Here is a 17,965-nt window from a genome sequence, read left to right on the forward strand (position 1 = left end):
ATGCTTTAAAATATAAAAAACCAACTATTGGGTTTTTTTGCATGTGTGAGTGTTCAGCCAACAGTTCCCACACAACACCACTCTCACGTCCGACAACAAATGCAAGTTTGGAAGATTCCCAAAGTTACCCTCATTTTCAATAATTCTCTGGAAGGACTCACCGAGCTCACTGAAAGCATGTGTTTACAGTGATGGCTTATTACAGGGAAAGAATGCAAATTAAAATCATCTAGGGAAAGAAGTACACAGGGAAGAGTCCAGGAAAGGTACCAGATGCAGAGCTTCGGTGGTGCTCTCTCCCTGAGCAAGGACACAGTACTTTCCCAGCATGACAATATGCTTGGAGTATTGCTAGCCAGGGAAGCCCACATGACCTTGGCCATCAGATTTTTACCACCGTTGGATCGTGTTACTGTCCATGCACTTGATCTTTAGTTGCCACGCTCCCACAAAGAGCAGGCTGGTACCTTTAGCTTTCAGCTCCTTTTGGAGGCAAAACTAATACCACCTAACCCAAATCCCCATCATAATATCACATCATTAGACTGCCGGTGGTCAAAGCCTCCAGTCAAAGACACTTCGAACAGGCAAGAAATCGTAAGGACAGAGAGATTGCTTCTTGACAGCGGAGGGTAAAACCAGACCTCTCCTTGAGTAAGCTTACTTTTTCACTACATAATAAGTAAGTGTAATAAGAGGGATTAACTCAACCAGAATTATAATGAAATGACCCTCAGGGACGTTAGTGACCAATAATGAGACAAGGACAGAATCACATGAAGTTGATATGATGGATGCAAAGTCTACAAATATGAACTAAGATAATCTAAGAGAGGCCAACAAAGCAGGCCCTTCTGTTTGCAATCGGTCTTCCCATTGATTTGTTTAGACTTTTTTTTAAGGTCTAATTTACATTCCATGAAATTCACCCATTTTAGTTATATAATTCAATACTCTTTCTTAAAATTTCAGAGCTGTGAAAACATCACTACAATCCAGTTTTAGAACATTTCCATCACTCAAGAAATATTCCTTGTGTCAATTTTCAATCAATCCCTATTCTTACTCCCAGCCCTAGGAAATCCTTGATTTGCTTCCTGTCTCTATAGATGTGACTTTACCGGACATTGCACATAAATGGTATTGTACAATATGTAGTCTTTTGCATTAGATGTCTTAATACGATGGGTTTTTATATTAATTCATATTATAACATGAATCAGTGCTTTATTCCTTTTTATTGCTGAGTTATATTCTTCTATATGGATAGACTACATTTTGTTTATCCATTTGCTAGAGGATGGCCCTTTGGATTCTTCTCACTTCTTAGAATTATAGATAATATTGTTATCATACACAAGTATTTATGTGGATATGTTTATATTCGTCTTGGATAGATATCTAGGAGTGGAATCTTCAGGTTTTATGGTAAGGTTAGGTCTAACTTTTTTTTGTTGTTGTTACTTTATTATGTGAGAGACAGAAAGAGAGAGTGTGAGCACAGGGAAAGGGCAGAGAGAGAGAGGGAGAGAGAGAATCCCAAGCAGGCTTCATGCTGTCAGCACAGAACTCAATGCAGGACTCAGACTCATGAACCACCATGAGATCATGACCCAAGGCGAAATCAAGAGCCGGATGCTTAACCAACTGGGCCACCCAGGCGCCCTATGTATAACTTTTTAAAGAAATGGTAAGGCTGTTTTCTGAAATGGTTTATGGTCCCACCTGCAAAGTATGAGGGTTCCAGTTTCTACACATCCTTGCCAACATTTATTATTGTCTGCTTTTTTTTTATTAAAGGTATTTCAGTGCATAAGAAGTGACTTGTTTATTTTTCAAACTAACTATAACTGCCCTGGTGAAGGGTCATTATTATTAAGGTGCATATCCAAGAAATGAATAAATTCAGTAAAAGGGCCTCTGCCTCTGCCTTTACTCTAGAGAGACCTTGCTCTCCTTATTCTTTTCATCCAAAACTTTCATATCTTATACCTGTTGTTTATGGTTATCAATGGTGACTACGCCATAAATTATTATCCCTCTTCAGATGACTGGCTGGTCTATTTATCTTTGGTAGCAAATATAATGTTATTTCTCTATAAAATTGCCAATATTTACTAAAACAGACCCTAACAAAAGTGGAATGGGTAAACTATAAACAGGAATTATGGCAGGGAAGATGTAACTGAGAAACATATTACTGCATTTAGATAAATGATCAAATGACATTATCATATCAGAACAACCTTGTAAACACTTAATAATATGATTGACTGGGACGTCTGGGTGGCTTAGTGGGTTAAGGAGCCAACTTGGGCTCGGGTCATGATCTCACAGTTCGTGAGTTAGAGCCCCACGTTGGGCTCTGTGCTGACAGCTCAGAGCCTGGAGCCTGCTTCAGATTCTGTGCCTCCCTTGCTCTCTTCCCCTCCCCCACTCTCTCTCTCTCTCTCTCAGAACTAAATAAACATTAAAAAGAAGAAAAAGAAGAAGAAGAAGAAGAAGAAGAAGAAGAAGAAGAAGAAGGAGGAGGAGGAGAAATAATGACCTTTCCGGGATCAGAGAGGCTGTTGCAGCTACAGCTCAGGAGGTCTTGGGCATTGACTCCATTTGTCCCCCACCATGAAGACATTGCCTTACTGATGCTAAGCGTAAAGCAAGGGCCAGGCCAGCCAACTATTTGTAAACGGTACCTCAATTCAGTGGTTTCCGGCTGCATGCCATCTATTCCCAAGCGTATATTTGGCAATGTCTGGAGTCAGTTTTCGCTGTCACACCTGATGGGTTAAACGCTGCTAAACACCTGCAATTCACAGGACAGCAAAGAATCATCGGGTCCAAAGTCAGTAGCTCAGAGTGGAGAAAGCTGCCTCAAGTGGCAGCATGCAGATGATTTGCATAAATTCTCCCTGAGTCGTAGTGCAGGGCCCAAAATTAAAGCGCAGCAGAGCACAAAGAATTGACCTTTTCCTGCAATGGCTGGCAGTTTCACCTGCAATTGTATATATTTATGCATTTAGGCCCTGCATCGTCCCATTACTATCAATAACATTTTTGTAGTCCTGGTGAGTTAAATCCTAAACCTAATCTAATCTCCTGATGGATGGTAGAATGTGAGTGTTGGGGGTACATGTGGGTGGCCTCTTCCTGACAATCAGTAGCACACCTAACACACTGAAACTACCACAAAAAGTTAAAGTCCATAGGTGGTCTGAGAGATATTTTAGGTGTTTCCAGATCCTTCCTTCTTGCCTTTTCTGCAAAACTGTTTCATCAACAGCGAAACGAACTGCTTTGAGTGTTATCCTTCTGTCTCCTAACTAACTTTTTTCAAACTTAAAAGAAAAAAAAAAACACACGGGTTGCCTGGGTGGCTCAGTCGGTTAAGCGTCCAACTTCGGTCCAGGTCTTGAGCTCACAGTTCATGAGATGGAGTCCCACATCGGGCTCTGTGCTGTCAGAGCAGAGCCCATCTGTCCCCCTCTCTCTCTGCCCCTCCCCCACTCACACACGTGCACTCTTTGTCTCAAAAATAAATAAACATTAAAAAAAAAGACATAATAACATGTCCTAAAATGCAGTTTGCAGGGAGGAAGATGGGAAATAAAAGATGCTAAAAACACAAACTGCACAGACGACCCCTGCAAAATCTCTAAATAGACTGTAAAAATGTATTATGCTTGGAATGATTCTATTCAAGGTATTTTGTAACACAGTTTTCTGCTCACTGTGAACTTCCCCCAAATTATTTTATATTTTTGGCCTATCCCATTTTTCGAGTCAGAGAAAGGTCCATTTTCCATTATGCAAATTAACCTTTATGATTTTCAGACTCTCAGTCAATCAAGCTTCACGTGGTAATGCATATGTTAGACCCCTTCTGTCACAGGCTTTATTTTTAATAATTTCCATTTTCCCCACTAAAAACTGCTGGGAAATGGTGTAGAACACACCTCAGATTTGTCCTTCCTTCAGGGACAAGGAAAGGGAAGCAGGCCATTTATCCTCGAGGCCGAGGCCATCACTGGCTGAGGACGGTGCTGGGAGCCTCACTTCCTGAGCTCCTCCAGCCGTCCCTACAGGCAGACGGGGTGCTTGCTGCACGACTCCTTCTGCAGGACTGGGAAGTGAGTTCTCACATGTTCTTAGGAGACCAAGACCATGCATGCAGAGTACCTGCCAAATAACTCACCCGAATGCATGCATGTTGAGAGAAAATGTGGAGAAAGTGTAAAGGCATATTCACTATTTTTTCTATTTGTTTGCACAGAGTCAGGTATACCTTCTTTTACTAAACAGTAACTTACATCACATTACTTTTAGCAAAGTTCTAAACTGATCCGCTAAGGCAAAGCAGCACTAACGTAACTCCCCCCTGATTGACCTATGAACTTGGGGGAGATGGGAGGTAGGACTATTGCACTTTCCTCATCTTGCTTACCACGGAGAAAACAGAGAAGGATGATTTACCAAGATTTCTAAACATGTTTGTTATTTACATTTGCAATTCTTTCTTTATAGAAAAGTGAATGCATGGGGGTCTTGGTTTTCTGGGGTGGTTTTCACCGTTGCTTCCACCCCCACTACGTTGAATACTTTCTCATCCCTTGACATGGAAATCTTGGAAATCTTGGAAAGATTCTGTAACTTTCTGGTCACTCTCAGTTATCGAAGTCCAGTCTAATTTCAAGCACCAAGCACATAACTCAGCTGAAATCTTAGCTCTTCCTTTCCTACTCCTTGTTCATCTTCAAGAATAGATTTGAGTTGTGACCTGAGTTGCTTGGAGTGATGGGGGAGAATGGGATCTGGTCTGTCTTCCTGCTCTCCCTTTTTCCTGCTTAGATCTTTTTTGAGGATAACATGCAAAAGGAGAGCTAGTGAGGTTCATCTGATATAGTTACCCGAATGCTGCTGCTGGACACCAGACCCTGGTCTTGCTCTGGTTTGAGCTCATTCTCTTGCTGCTGGTGACCTCCATGATGCTGGCAGTCCACCTGTCGTGGTACATCTTTCTTAGGGCAACGTTCACCCAGTGTTCACCCACTCTTCTGTCACAGGTGCCCCATTCAGAGATGGCAGCCATGTCTCCCATTAGCTAGGACAGGGGTTCATGCCTGTAATTACTTCACTGGAAGGGACAAAACCTCCTTGTGAGGCTTATTAGTCACCTGGGTGCATACTCCCTCATTGAATCTTTGTGTGTCCTCTCATGGAACCACAGGAATGGCACAAATCCTGTTTTGGACTCCTCCCAAGAACACAGAGGACTGACACCCTAGTTTGGGGAACCAGCTGACCCCCATCTCCTTCCCATAATACACCACAGTCCCTTCTTACAGCATTGTCACAGGTTACTACATGAAGTCTCCCACATTTAAAATCACAAGACCATAAATGGGCACAGTCTTAATGTTTACATATGTCCCTAAAGTCTAGGGAAACACTGCTGGGCTCATCCAAGAACTTGCATGTTCCCTTTTACTCCAAGGAAAGTACCAGGGTGGCCATGGAGATTCTGAAAATAAATAAATATCCACCCTCGGATTGAGATGTAACTGTTCCTTTATTATCAACACCGTTTATATCTATGACTGATTTCGTTAGAGCTCCTCTCATTTCCTTGGAAAGAAACAGTTTTTTTTTTCTGAGAGCACTACTTCTCAATGTCTCTGATGATGATTGGCTTAGACTCCCCTTCCCTAGTCCCCTCTCTCTACAGTGTAAAGGCAGGGACATTCAATATAGTTAGACTATTTCTGCCGCCTCTTGCCCAAATGGAAGAGAAGGACTTGACCTCAATTGTTCCGTCTTTGGAATCTAGAGCACAGCTTCTCAAACTTCAATGTGCATACCTATCACTTGAGAATGTCGCTAAAATACAGATCCTGATCCATTAAATCTGGACTGAGGCCTCATATTCTGCACTTCTGACAAGCTCCCAGGTGATGCTGATGCTGCTGACTTACAACCCTCACTTTGAGTGGCACCTTTTGACCACAGCCCTGCACGCTCTAGTTATGAGTTCCAAGGAGAGATGGAGAAGGGAGGCGTACGTGGAAGGCAGGGAAGGACAATTTGTTTTCTATTTAAAATCCTTTTGTATAAGTAAGAATTAAAAAAAAATACCTTTTTTTAATTTTTATTTATTTTTTCTAAAAAAAAAAAACAAAAACAAAAAACACAAAAGGTTAAGAACACCAAAGCATAAAACTAATTTTAAAAATTGCCATACTTATTGGAGGGACTTTGAGTAATTTTTTTTCTTTAATTTTTATGTGGAGTCTTCAATTCTGTTTTTTCTAATGCAGGTGAAGAGATAGGCCCATGACCTGTGGCTGCAAGCAGTTCACTCATGCCCTTTTCTTTTTGAGATATCTGTTTGCCAAATAGTCAATAGAAAAGAAATTTTAAACACCTTGTTAGACTTTTGGGGTTGTACTCTAGGACTCCATCAAATTACTTTTGGATCTTTATTTATTAAAGATAGAAGTCAACCAGTCCACATGCCTTTAGAATAGAACATAAAAGCACTGAAACTCCCCTGCTCCTTCTGCCAAATAAAGACTTATTAAATATTACAAAAATTTCCCTAACGGGTTATTTAACTTAAGAAAATACACTGATGCTCCAATCCTCTCAGTGTTTTGATCCGTATTCCTGAAGCTCCACAGGGTCCATACTTCTCCTCATATCAACCTGTCAGGATTTTCATTCCTATCTCCTTTCCCATATGCGATTCCCCTAACGCAGGTCTTTTCTTATTTGTTCTTTATGCTTTTTTTTTTCCATTTCTCCATATTCACTATCTTATATGTGCTGCCTAGGATTCATGCTCACAGACTTTAGCCTATCTCTTTGTCATTTCTGATTCAGGTTGGCCCTAGGTTCCCTGTACACTCAGCGCCATCTCTGGTCATGCGCTGGAACTGCAAGCCAGGAAAATTCCTGTGTCATTCTTAAAGCCACCTCGCTGTCAGTAAAGGCGTTGGGGCTGCATTTTTTTTTTTTTTTTTCTGCATCTGCTAAAGAATCTGGCAATAGCTTGTTGCCACACTCTCTAATGTTCGAGTAGTCAGTGCCAAACTAATGCATTTATAACCTTCTCACACCCCCAAACAAGTGGAAAGTTTTAACTGAGAACCCATGAATGTGTTTGAGGCAAGGCTACATACAAGTAAATGTCAGGTGAAGACGTGAGATATGTCTTCATTTTCAAAATCCTCAATTATTGGGATGTTTTGGATATACTCATCTTGCAGAGTTGCAGTGGGTACTTGTTTATGCAAATAATTGCCTCAGTTCTTAATTTTTGTGTGTTTCAGGCAACTTTTTGTATTTATACATTTTAATTTTGTCTGACCTCGTGTTCAGTCTTTTCTCTGTGTTTTCTCCACTTTTTCTTCTTTTTTTTGCCCATATTTCTATTTGTGCCCTTTCTTCCCTTTTCTCCATTTTCCTTGGTTTTTTGCCTCCTCTGGGCCAAGACTTCTATGGGTAAACCATGCCTAAGCATTTAAAAAATAGGCACTGCGTTTTGCTATAGTTAGATCAAGCATAAACCAAATTGTACTATTTGTAAATAATAGCTAATATGTGAACAAGATGTTATCATTTTCATTTCCTCAGAATATTTTTGCTAAACTCGGGCATTTTGTGTTTAAACTATAAAGAGCTGTACTTGTTCTTCTTGTTATAGTTATTTCCCTCGTGCTCTGAATACTCTAGAAGGAAAGAATGAACACTGTAATCATAAAGAGGCAAAGTATTAATTTCTGATCTTCTTGCTCAGAAAGGAAGTTACTGAAAATTGCTTGCCAAAATAAAGAAACATAAACTTCTGAACATTGAAAATGACGCTGTGCTTAAATAAAAGTACAAGAGAACGTGAGAGAATTTGAAAATGTAAAATTGGCTATGTTAAATGATGGAATGACATCTGCTATGTGGTTGCATAAAAAGAATACCCTTAAAATGTGTTCATCACAGTGGGCACATGCAAAAATTAAAAGTTCTTTAAAAGTTTTGTTGACTCTGAAACTGATTGACCTTTTATAACTCTGATCTGGCTCCTTCATTGCAGCCCAAACCACTCAAGGATAAAGATCTTCACATTTTGTCATTCCAGCAGATAGCAAATTGCATTGTTATTCAAGATTCGCTTTTATTTTATTTTATTTTATTTTATTTTTTAAGAGAGGGAGAGAATGAGAGTAAGAGTGCACACAAGCGGTGGGGAGGGGCAGAGGGGGAGAGAGAGAGAGAGAGAGAGAGAGAGAGAGAGAGAGAGACTCCTGCTCAGCACAGAGCTGGATGCGGGGCTCTATCCCACCACCCCAGGATCATGACCTGAGCCGAAATCAAGAGTTGGATGCTCAACCGACTGAGCCACCCAGGTGGCCTTCAAGATTCACTTTTGATGGCGACCTGCAAATTAGCCATAGGTGTTCCTTCATTTACGTATGATATTTTAAGCTTCCAGACTGCAGAGTGATTTTTCCTATATAGCAAAACTGTCCATGCAACAGCCAATCTACCATTTCTGAAATACAACAGTCAAGACAGCAATGATATTTGTCTTCTGTATTACATTACTTGGAGGGGGAGAAATCCTGTCTCTTGAGAATCTGTTAAATTTTAGGTGTGGAATCTGTTTGCAGCTTGTGTCCAAGCACAGGTAACTCTTGTTTAAGAAGGGTCAGACCTTGGGGCACCTGGGTGGCTCAATCCGTTGAGTGTTTGACACTTTGGCTCAGGTCATGATCTCACAGTTCATGAGTTCGAGCCCTGCGTAGGGCTCTGTGCTGACAGCTGGGAAGCTGGAGCCTGCTTCAGATTCTGTGTTTCCCTCTCTCTCTTCCCCTCCCCCAGTCATGCTCTGTCTCTCAAAAATAAATAAAATGTTTAAAAAAAAAAAGGCAGTCAGACATAGGCACAAGTGACAGATAAAGTTTGGCCTTTATTTTTTCATTTGACAAAACTTCTGAGCACTTATTTTGCTCAAGGTGCTGTGCTACCTGCTGGGCTAAGTGACAGACGGGCAGAGTCCAAACATGTAAGAGGCTCATACAGCAATACACATTATACATGCATTGTATAGGCACACACGCATGTAAAATACATGTGCGTGTGTATATACACATACAAAAATTACTATATAACAAAACAATATATAAAAATTATCCCGTCGATTTTGTAGTCATATCATTCAAAGGAGAGCCCACTCTACCTCCCGGCTACACCATAGGTTGACACCTTATAGTTGCCTCGTTTAAGTACCTGGTTTCTCAAGTTTCTTACCTCTGTTAAGCATGGTGGGATTTATATCAGGGAGTTAGTTACTAAAATGTAACTAGCATTAGCCTGTTTCTGTTGTTAGATTGTAACTTGCTTATCTTGGGATCCATATCTTCAGAGTCCTGCTGGTAGGATAGCTTCATTTCCAAGCTAAGATGTTATTGTTCAACATAACAAATCTTTATGTTTTGACATTTTCTTAAAAAAATAATTAAATTTTGACTAAGTTTTTTAGGGCCTCACATAAAGAAGTATGTCTTCTGGAAATTTTGACCCTCATTTCAGGTAGTAAACAAATATATTTTGGGACTAGGGGAGATTGTAGACTCCGTCAACCCATACTACAAAGGAGTCTATCTTTGTATATTATTATTTTTGATTGCCAAAATGTTAGTCAATTAGATATAGCTATGGGATTTAGCTTTTCTACAGCTATAAAATGCAGAGTCAGATCTATGCTATCACATAAGATGAATTGATATATAAATAATTCAGGGATTAATTTCTAAATTAAAATGACACAAGTAATTTTTAAATTAAAATAATGCTAAGATTTCATTTGCATGCAGACTCTAAAAAGCACAACAAACATGTAAAAAGCAGAAACATCTATACATACAGAGATGGTGGTTGCCAGAGGGGAGGGAGGAGGGAGTTAGCAAAATGGGTGAAGAGGAGTGGGGGATACAGGCTTCCAGTTATGGAATGAATATGTCACAGGGATGAAAGGTACAGCACAGGGAGTACCGTCAATTGTATCGTAGTAGCATTGTGTGGTGACAGATAGTAGCTACACTTGCAGTGAGCACAGCACAACTATAGACTTGTCTATTCACCATGCTATACCCTTGAAACTAATGTAAAACAACAACAATAAAGTAAAATAAATAAAACAAAACAAAATAAAATCATGCAAATGTTAGAGATAACGTCTACCTCGACACTGTTGAAAATTTTAAGAATGTAATTGTTTTGTACTTTTCTAATTTTCAATGTCTTACCAGAAAGATTGTTTATCTAGAAAAAGACTGATTATCCAGATTATCTATCCGGAATGTGGTCTGTCATGGTCTGTTAGAGAGCTTAGTGATTGCTTCTATGATATATAACTATAAAAGGTCAAGTTGAAATTTTCTGGAACTAAGGCATTAGCAAGAGCATGCCCTCTACTTCAGTGGTCAATGGATGAAATCAGATATTATCTGAAGGTTGTTTGTTTGTTTGTTTGTTTGTTTTTGAGAGAAAGAGCACGCACACAAGCAGGGGAGAATGGCAGAGGGCAAGAGAGGGAGAATCTTCAGCAGGGTCCACACTCAGCAGCACAGAGCACGACACGGGACTCCATCCCACGATCCTAACAGCATCATGACCTGAGCTAAAATCAAGAGTCAGACACTCAGACACCAACTGAGCCACCCAGGAGCCCCCAGAAATTATCTTGTTTTACCCATTTATCTTTTGTCATTTTATTTTTAAAAAAAAGCTCAGAACCACAAGGTAGATCTGCCTCCCCAAAGCTCCACACCTAGAATTTGACAGTAGGTAAATGACAGACACCTGTCTAGTTAGTGAGGTTAAAGACACACACTGGTGAGCTAATAAAACCCAGGAGGATCCAGAAGAAAATCAAGAAGAAGGAGAGGGAGGGCTAACCCCAGGAGATATTAAAACAAGCCAATCTATAGAACCTCTGTATTAAAATAATACAGGTTTGCTGCATGGTTCATAATACACAAATAATGTACGGTAAAAGGACCATCTTAAATTGTGGATATTGGTTTTTTTATTGATGATAAAGGGAAAACTGGATAGCCATATGCATAAAAAGTAAAATTGGATCCATTAGTTTGGATACAAGAGGATAGTTTTCATGTGGAAACAAAGATTGAAATAAGGATTAAACAAAAAGTGAAGCCATACAAGTACTAGAAGAAACGTAGATAAATTACTCTGTAACCTAAAAAAGGAAAAACTCACCGATATAAGATCTAAAATCCAGAGACAAAAAGAAATATAAAAATCTGATCATATTAAAATAAGAAACAACCTCATAGTGATTAAGAATACCATAAACAAAATAATAACAAATTGCTTGTTTGCAACTTCAATCGTAGGTAAGTAATTAATATCTCTAATATATTAAGTGCTTCTAGAATAAGAAAAAGCTGATGGCCCCTTAAAGATCAGCTACAGAGATTAATAGATAATTCACAGACATAAGAACTGCAAATGGCTTTAGCTATGTGAATAAGTACTCAACCTCAGTCATAATGAGAATATGCAGATCAAAACTATACCAAGAGAGCATTTTCTAATTTGGAAGAAAATCAGAAAACATACTCTGTTGGCAAAACTGTGGGAAAAGAGGCAATTTCATATATCTTTAGGGAGAATGCAATAAGGAGCAATTGCTATTGAAAATAATTTGGAAATAGCTAGCAAAATTACATAGCATTGATATTTTGACCCAGCAATCTCAGTTGCTTGAATCTATATCAGGCATATAATGGGGGGGGGGGGGTGCAGGGAAGGCTTCTGCATAAGCCTGTACATTGCAGGAATATTTGTTAGACCAACTTAAACACACATCAGTAGGGAGCTGGTTGAATTAAGTGATATATTCACACAACGGATTACTGTGTAGCTACAAAAACAAATGAGGAGCTTCTCTATACTACTAGGGATCACTCTTAGGGAAATATTCTTCAAAGAAAAAAGCAAGGTGCAAAACAGTTGATATATATAGTATAATTATATAATATATATAGTATGCCATAATTTATCTTTTAAAAAAACCCTAACATAATTATATATATATATATATATATATATATATATATATATATATATATGTTTGTGTGTGTGTGTAAGCTTAATATTAAAAAATGAAAAGAAATAAACATTTTAAAAATAGATACATATATAAGTGGAGGAGGAATTATTTGCAAGCAAATAGAGGTAGATGCTAGACTCCTTTAAATATATTTTGTTTTCATTTTTAAATTGTGAAAATATTTTACATTTTTTTTAATTATTTTATTTTGGAGGCACCTGGGTGGCTCGGTCAGTTGACTATCCAGCTCTTGATTTTGGCTCAGTACATGGTCCCAGGGTTATGGGATTGAGTCCCCACATCAGTCTTTGCACTGAACATGGAGCCTGCTTAAGATTCTCTCCCTCTCTCTCTCTCTCTGCCCCTCTCCCCCATTCCTGTGTTCTCCTCTCTCTAATATATATATATATATATATATATATATATATATATATATATATATTAGGGTTAGGGGTTAGGGGTTAGGGTTAGGGTTAGGGTTAGGGTTATATATATATTAACGTTTTTATTTATTTTTGAGACAGAGAGAGACAGAGCATGAACGGAGGAGGGGCAGAGAGAGAGGGAGACACAGAATCGGAAGCAGGCTCCAGGCTCTGAGCCATCAGCCCAGAGCCCGACGTGGGGCTCAAACTCATGGACCACGAGATCTTGACCTGAGCTGAAGTCAGACGCTTAACCGACTGAGCCACCCAGGCGCCCCATTATTTTTAAAATTCTCAAAATACCTTGGGGTGCCTGAGTGGTTCGTCAGCTAAGCTTCCAACTCTTGATTTTGGCTCAAGTCATGATCTCATGATTGTGAGATTGAGCCCTGCATTAGGCTCTTTGCTGAGCATGTACCCTGATTCAGACTCTGTCTGTCCCTATCCCAACCTCAAAAATAAATAAATAAACTTTAGAAAAAAATATCAAAACATCTTAAGAAACTTTAATGAAACAAATGAGCCTCTTTGTATATATAGTTGGTGGTAATTTAACTGCACAGGTAAGAACTGTACTGACTTAAAACGCATTAGAGATTTACCATCAATACATACACCCTAAGAACAAAAAGTCAAGAACTAGAAAAATAAATTGAGTTGTTTTTGGAAATCGTATGTTGTTAAGTAGTTTTATATTGTAATTCTGACATAAATGTATCCAATTATCAGGTAAATTAAATAAATAACTGTTATCCTACCCTAGCCAAAATCCTTTAGTACTGGGATTCTTAGTGTAGTTGTTAAGAGATACAGATAAAAGGTGTAAGAGACTAAGTAAAACTCCATAATTATGACTGGTTTGGAAGTATATCTGTGACACATGATATTCATTATCTTTAGTTAAAGAAATAATACAGCTCATTGGAGAAATGGCTGATTTCAGACCTGGGCTGGAAATAAAGAAAGCAGAGTCTAAAATGTTTTGTTACACCAGATACAAAGAAGAGAAAAGATTTGTAGGGTCACCAAAAGAACTTAGGATCCAACTTAAGGAGGATCTCATTGACCAAAAATGAGAAGATTTGAACACCAATGAGAAAAATAACTAAAATGGATTGAAAACCATGACATAGGTTTCCAAATAAAATCTTAAAATTCCAAATAAAATGTTGGTCAATTAATGTTTTTGAAAACTGGTACATGTTGTGAAAACTGGTAAATAAAGATATATAAGCTTCATGATGGATAGCCAAGAGATGTTTTTATTCATAAAATTAATCTAGCTACCAAATGAGGAAGAAATCATAACCTTGCAATATGACCGTTTGACAACCCCTAATGCATTTATGAATCAACAGTGTACACAGCTCATTCTACCATAAAAATAGGGGTAACCAGGTATGTGCTTCAGATGGAAGACCATTTGCAGTAGGCTTGTCAAAAAAAAAAAAAAGAATCATATATTATTAAGTCTCTAGATCCAACTAGCAACACGAACAAAAGAGGGAAGAACACTGGAGAGCATAGAGGGATCAGCAAAATCCTGCTAATTGAAAATTCTCTTGGACAAATAACCTAATTTTTTCCACAGTTAAGTTGCAAGGGGAAAAACCTGGAGATAGAACCTATAGGAAACAGACACATAAACCATTTGCACTGTTTGGACTTTATTCAATCCAGATTCAAGTAGCAAACCATAAAAGATTTAAAAGTTAGAAAACTTCTGTAACTGTTAACACATGGAACAGTTGGAAATTGAACACTTTCTGTATATCATAGAATCAAGAAGTTATTGGTAATTCTTTTAGATCATGTTATTGTTAGTGGTTAAAAAGAGCTATCTTTAAGAGATGTATGCTGAAGGATTTACAGAAGGAGTAATGGCTAATGGAATTGCTTCAAAATAATACAGGAGGAATGAGATATACCTGAAAAATGTTGGCCATGGATTAATAGTTTAAATTGAGTAATGGTTACAGGGGTTTCCTTATACTCTTCAGTCTACATTAAAAAAAAATGAGAACAACATGCCTGATCATCTTGAAGGACAAACAGAACTTAAATTAGAGGTTAAAGGAAAGTTTATTTGAGAGGAGTAAGTGTAAAAGCATTAGGGAGCAAAATTCAGGAAACAAGTCATTTGTATGGTTGGTGCTTAGCGTTTGAAGAGCAGAGGGAGTACAAGGTTAATGGTGACAGAAGTTGGATCTTGGAGGATTCTGTACCCTATGAAAAAAGCTGTACTTTATTGCAAGGGGAGTGAGGAGCCATTAAAATTTTTTAAGCAAGAGAGAACATCACGGGAATTGGATCTGGAAAGCTCAGATAGCGACTGTGAGAATTGATTAAAGTGAGGACAGATAACAGCAGAGCAAGCCTGTTACAGTAATTCAGGGGGAAAAAAATTTAATGAAGATAAAATTGACAGGACTTCGTGATTGGATATGAGATTAGAAATAAAGAAAAAGTCTAGGATGACTCAGATATTTGGTTGTGTTACCTATATGAGTGGGGATGCAATTAAATTAAATAAAATAGAATTAATTATTCGGGGTTTTGGAGACTCTTAATGCCTCTTGAGCTAATAAGATGTCTGGGTATCACAAAACAAGAACCATAAGTCACAAGTCATTCTGGTAACAGTGTTCACTTCATGTGAAAATCAACAGTCACAGAACTTGGTCCTTGAATCATGCAAATGATTCTTTATGTGATGGTAGATAGACATTTAAACGTTCTGCACCCCAATCTTGCAATTTTGACAGTATAGTTAACAATATTCCTTTCTATTACTTAGTAAAGACATACAAAAAAAGTTTTAAGTTCTGGATTTTTAAAATGACATTTCTATTTCACCCAAATAGATAGATAAAGAGGATTACAAGTACAGTTACTTACCTTGATGAGTACTGAGTAATGTATAGACTTGTTGAATCATTATATCATACACCTGAAACTAACATAACAAATGACATTTTTAACTGATGGACACTTGATAGTGTTGACATTTAAATACATAGTGAATTCTACCGATTTACTACAATTTTCTGAATTGCTCTCTCTAAAAGGTTATGTTTTAAAAAGCTGTCTTCTGGTCTGTCCTCTGGGTCAGTATGAAAATATGTTTTAAATACTAGAATTATGATTCTGGAAGTTAAAAGCGATGGGTTAAACAGTAAAGCAGTGTGAGTTCCTAAAATGGTCTATAGCAATATGATTGGTTCCACGGCTGGGTCACTAACTTTGATGGCTCCAAAAATAGAAGGGGAAGTCCACACGATGTGTTTCAAATCTATATTCATATATTAAAAAGTTACAGAAAAATAATTCTATGGTCCCTGGAAACTATCTGCTGTGAACACACACACACACACACACACACACACACACACATGCCATTCATACAGGGGGATGTGAAATTATAATCAATATTTGGTTATTCTCATTTTATATACATAAATGTTTATTTAAACATGTAAAATGAACAGCAGACATGCTTAGCCAGGAAATTTTAAGCATCAGAAAACTATTCTATTCACTAAAATAAAAAAAACACGATTATAATATTTTTCAAGCTTCAATAAAAACCTTAAGCCATTGTCTGAATTTTCTCCTTTTACAGAGGAAGGTTTGAAATATTTTATACTGAGAAGATTCTAAGAATTGCTGAGAACAAAGAATGTATATTAAAATATGGTTGAATGCTATCTTCTAGACTCAGCAAATGATGTTCAAGTAGCATTGGCTATCTGATAAGTGGCATTTTGTCTTACAATCAGGATAATGGTAGCTTTAGAATACAAGTAATATTCTGGGTTCTAGGATGGTGAGAAGACAAACTTTGATTTCTGTAACTTTCTATTCTTTGACATAATTATGTATGAATTTCCCACCTCCATTTCAAATCTTTAAAAATATAAATGCTATATATACTAAAGATTTCTTCATGGCTCATTTTCCTCTTGTTTAAGGTCTTGAGCTCTACATGTCAGCTACGTACCAAGCAGCTGTTGCTAGGATGTTTCTGTTTCCATAGTGATAGATGAGCTCTTCAAATGCATGCAGAATTCCCCTTCTTCTTCACTACCCCTGTCTCCCTTGTCCATATGTAAATCAGTGTCCAAATCTCTAACTGTGACACAATTATTTGAAGTGATAATAGCTTGCACTTAACATCCATGGTATGTATACAGTATGATACAGTCTTGGCTTTATTTTTCCTTTAAGCTCTGCATTCTTTTCTCAACTCTGTAGACTACAGAAATTCCTATGACCTGGGGATGAACACTGTGCCAAATTAATAAAGATCAAACACATTTGCTGCCAATGCGCTTTACAGAAACAGCAATTAATAGGAGAAAACAACTGAGTGCAAATTGACTCTTTCCTTTCTTATTTTTTTGAAAAAAAAAAAACAAGTTCAATAGAGAATGAAGAATGTGTTACAAAAATAACAGGTATAATACTCCACATGGGTTTCAGCCAGTCCATTTTGGACTCCATCTCAAATTCCACATATCAGTTGAGGTTGACTGGCTCAGAATGTGTCTGGGTTTTCCAAAGGTCTTTCGTTCTTGGTGTGAAGTGTCACCCAAATTTGACTGTACTGAGCTGGCACTATGGCTGTACTTGTGGTAACTCCTACTGGATCTAGAATCCTCGCTATAGATGTTACTGCCTGATGCTGTTGTTCAGGAACCTGCTTAAAAATTAGCAGGCTCAATAACGTCACTCAACCAACTGACAGAAGTTTCTGAAGAAATAGACGAGCAACAAAGCTATCACCAGACACCTTTTATTAGATTCCATAACTCCTGCCCAGTGCTAAACAGACCAAGAACTTTTCAATATCTGAGAGAAATAGAAAAAATAAAGATAAGTGGAGCTAAAAAAAATCTCTACAAATAATATTTGGATAGACTCTTGGGATCAAACCCTTGTTTGGGGAACACAGAATGACACTGGTTTCTTTACTTAACTTCATACTTCCTGAGGGTAAACAACATCAATTTCTGTTTCATGTTGTCATTTAGATGCAGGCTCTGTCTTCTGTGCAGAAACATTCCTGCTTCTCTACTCATCCATCATCCTCAGTGGTAGAAGGAAAGAAACACAATGCTTAAACAATATATTCTTATGCTCCAATTGTCTATGATAAAAGAATCTATAATGATTAGATAAGTATTAAATTCATTAACAATTATTCTTTCATTATATTCGCCAATAAAAATACCCTGATTTTTGTATTCTGTCTCTGGCATCACTACTACCTATGGAGAAAAAGGAATAGTAGCTTTGAAAATTATCTTCTTAATATAATTTATCTTTTATAAAATCCATTTAGAGGCACAAAATGATATTTTATCCCATTTCTATAAATATATTAGGAAAGAAGTTGGAAAGATGAAGC

The sequence above is a fragment of the Prionailurus bengalensis genome, chromosome B2, assembly GCF_016509475.1.
Source record: "Prionailurus bengalensis isolate Pbe53 chromosome B2, Fcat_Pben_1.1_paternal_pri, whole genome shotgun sequence".
Lineage (NCBI taxonomy): Eukaryota > Metazoa > Chordata > Mammalia > Carnivora > Felidae > Prionailurus > Prionailurus bengalensis.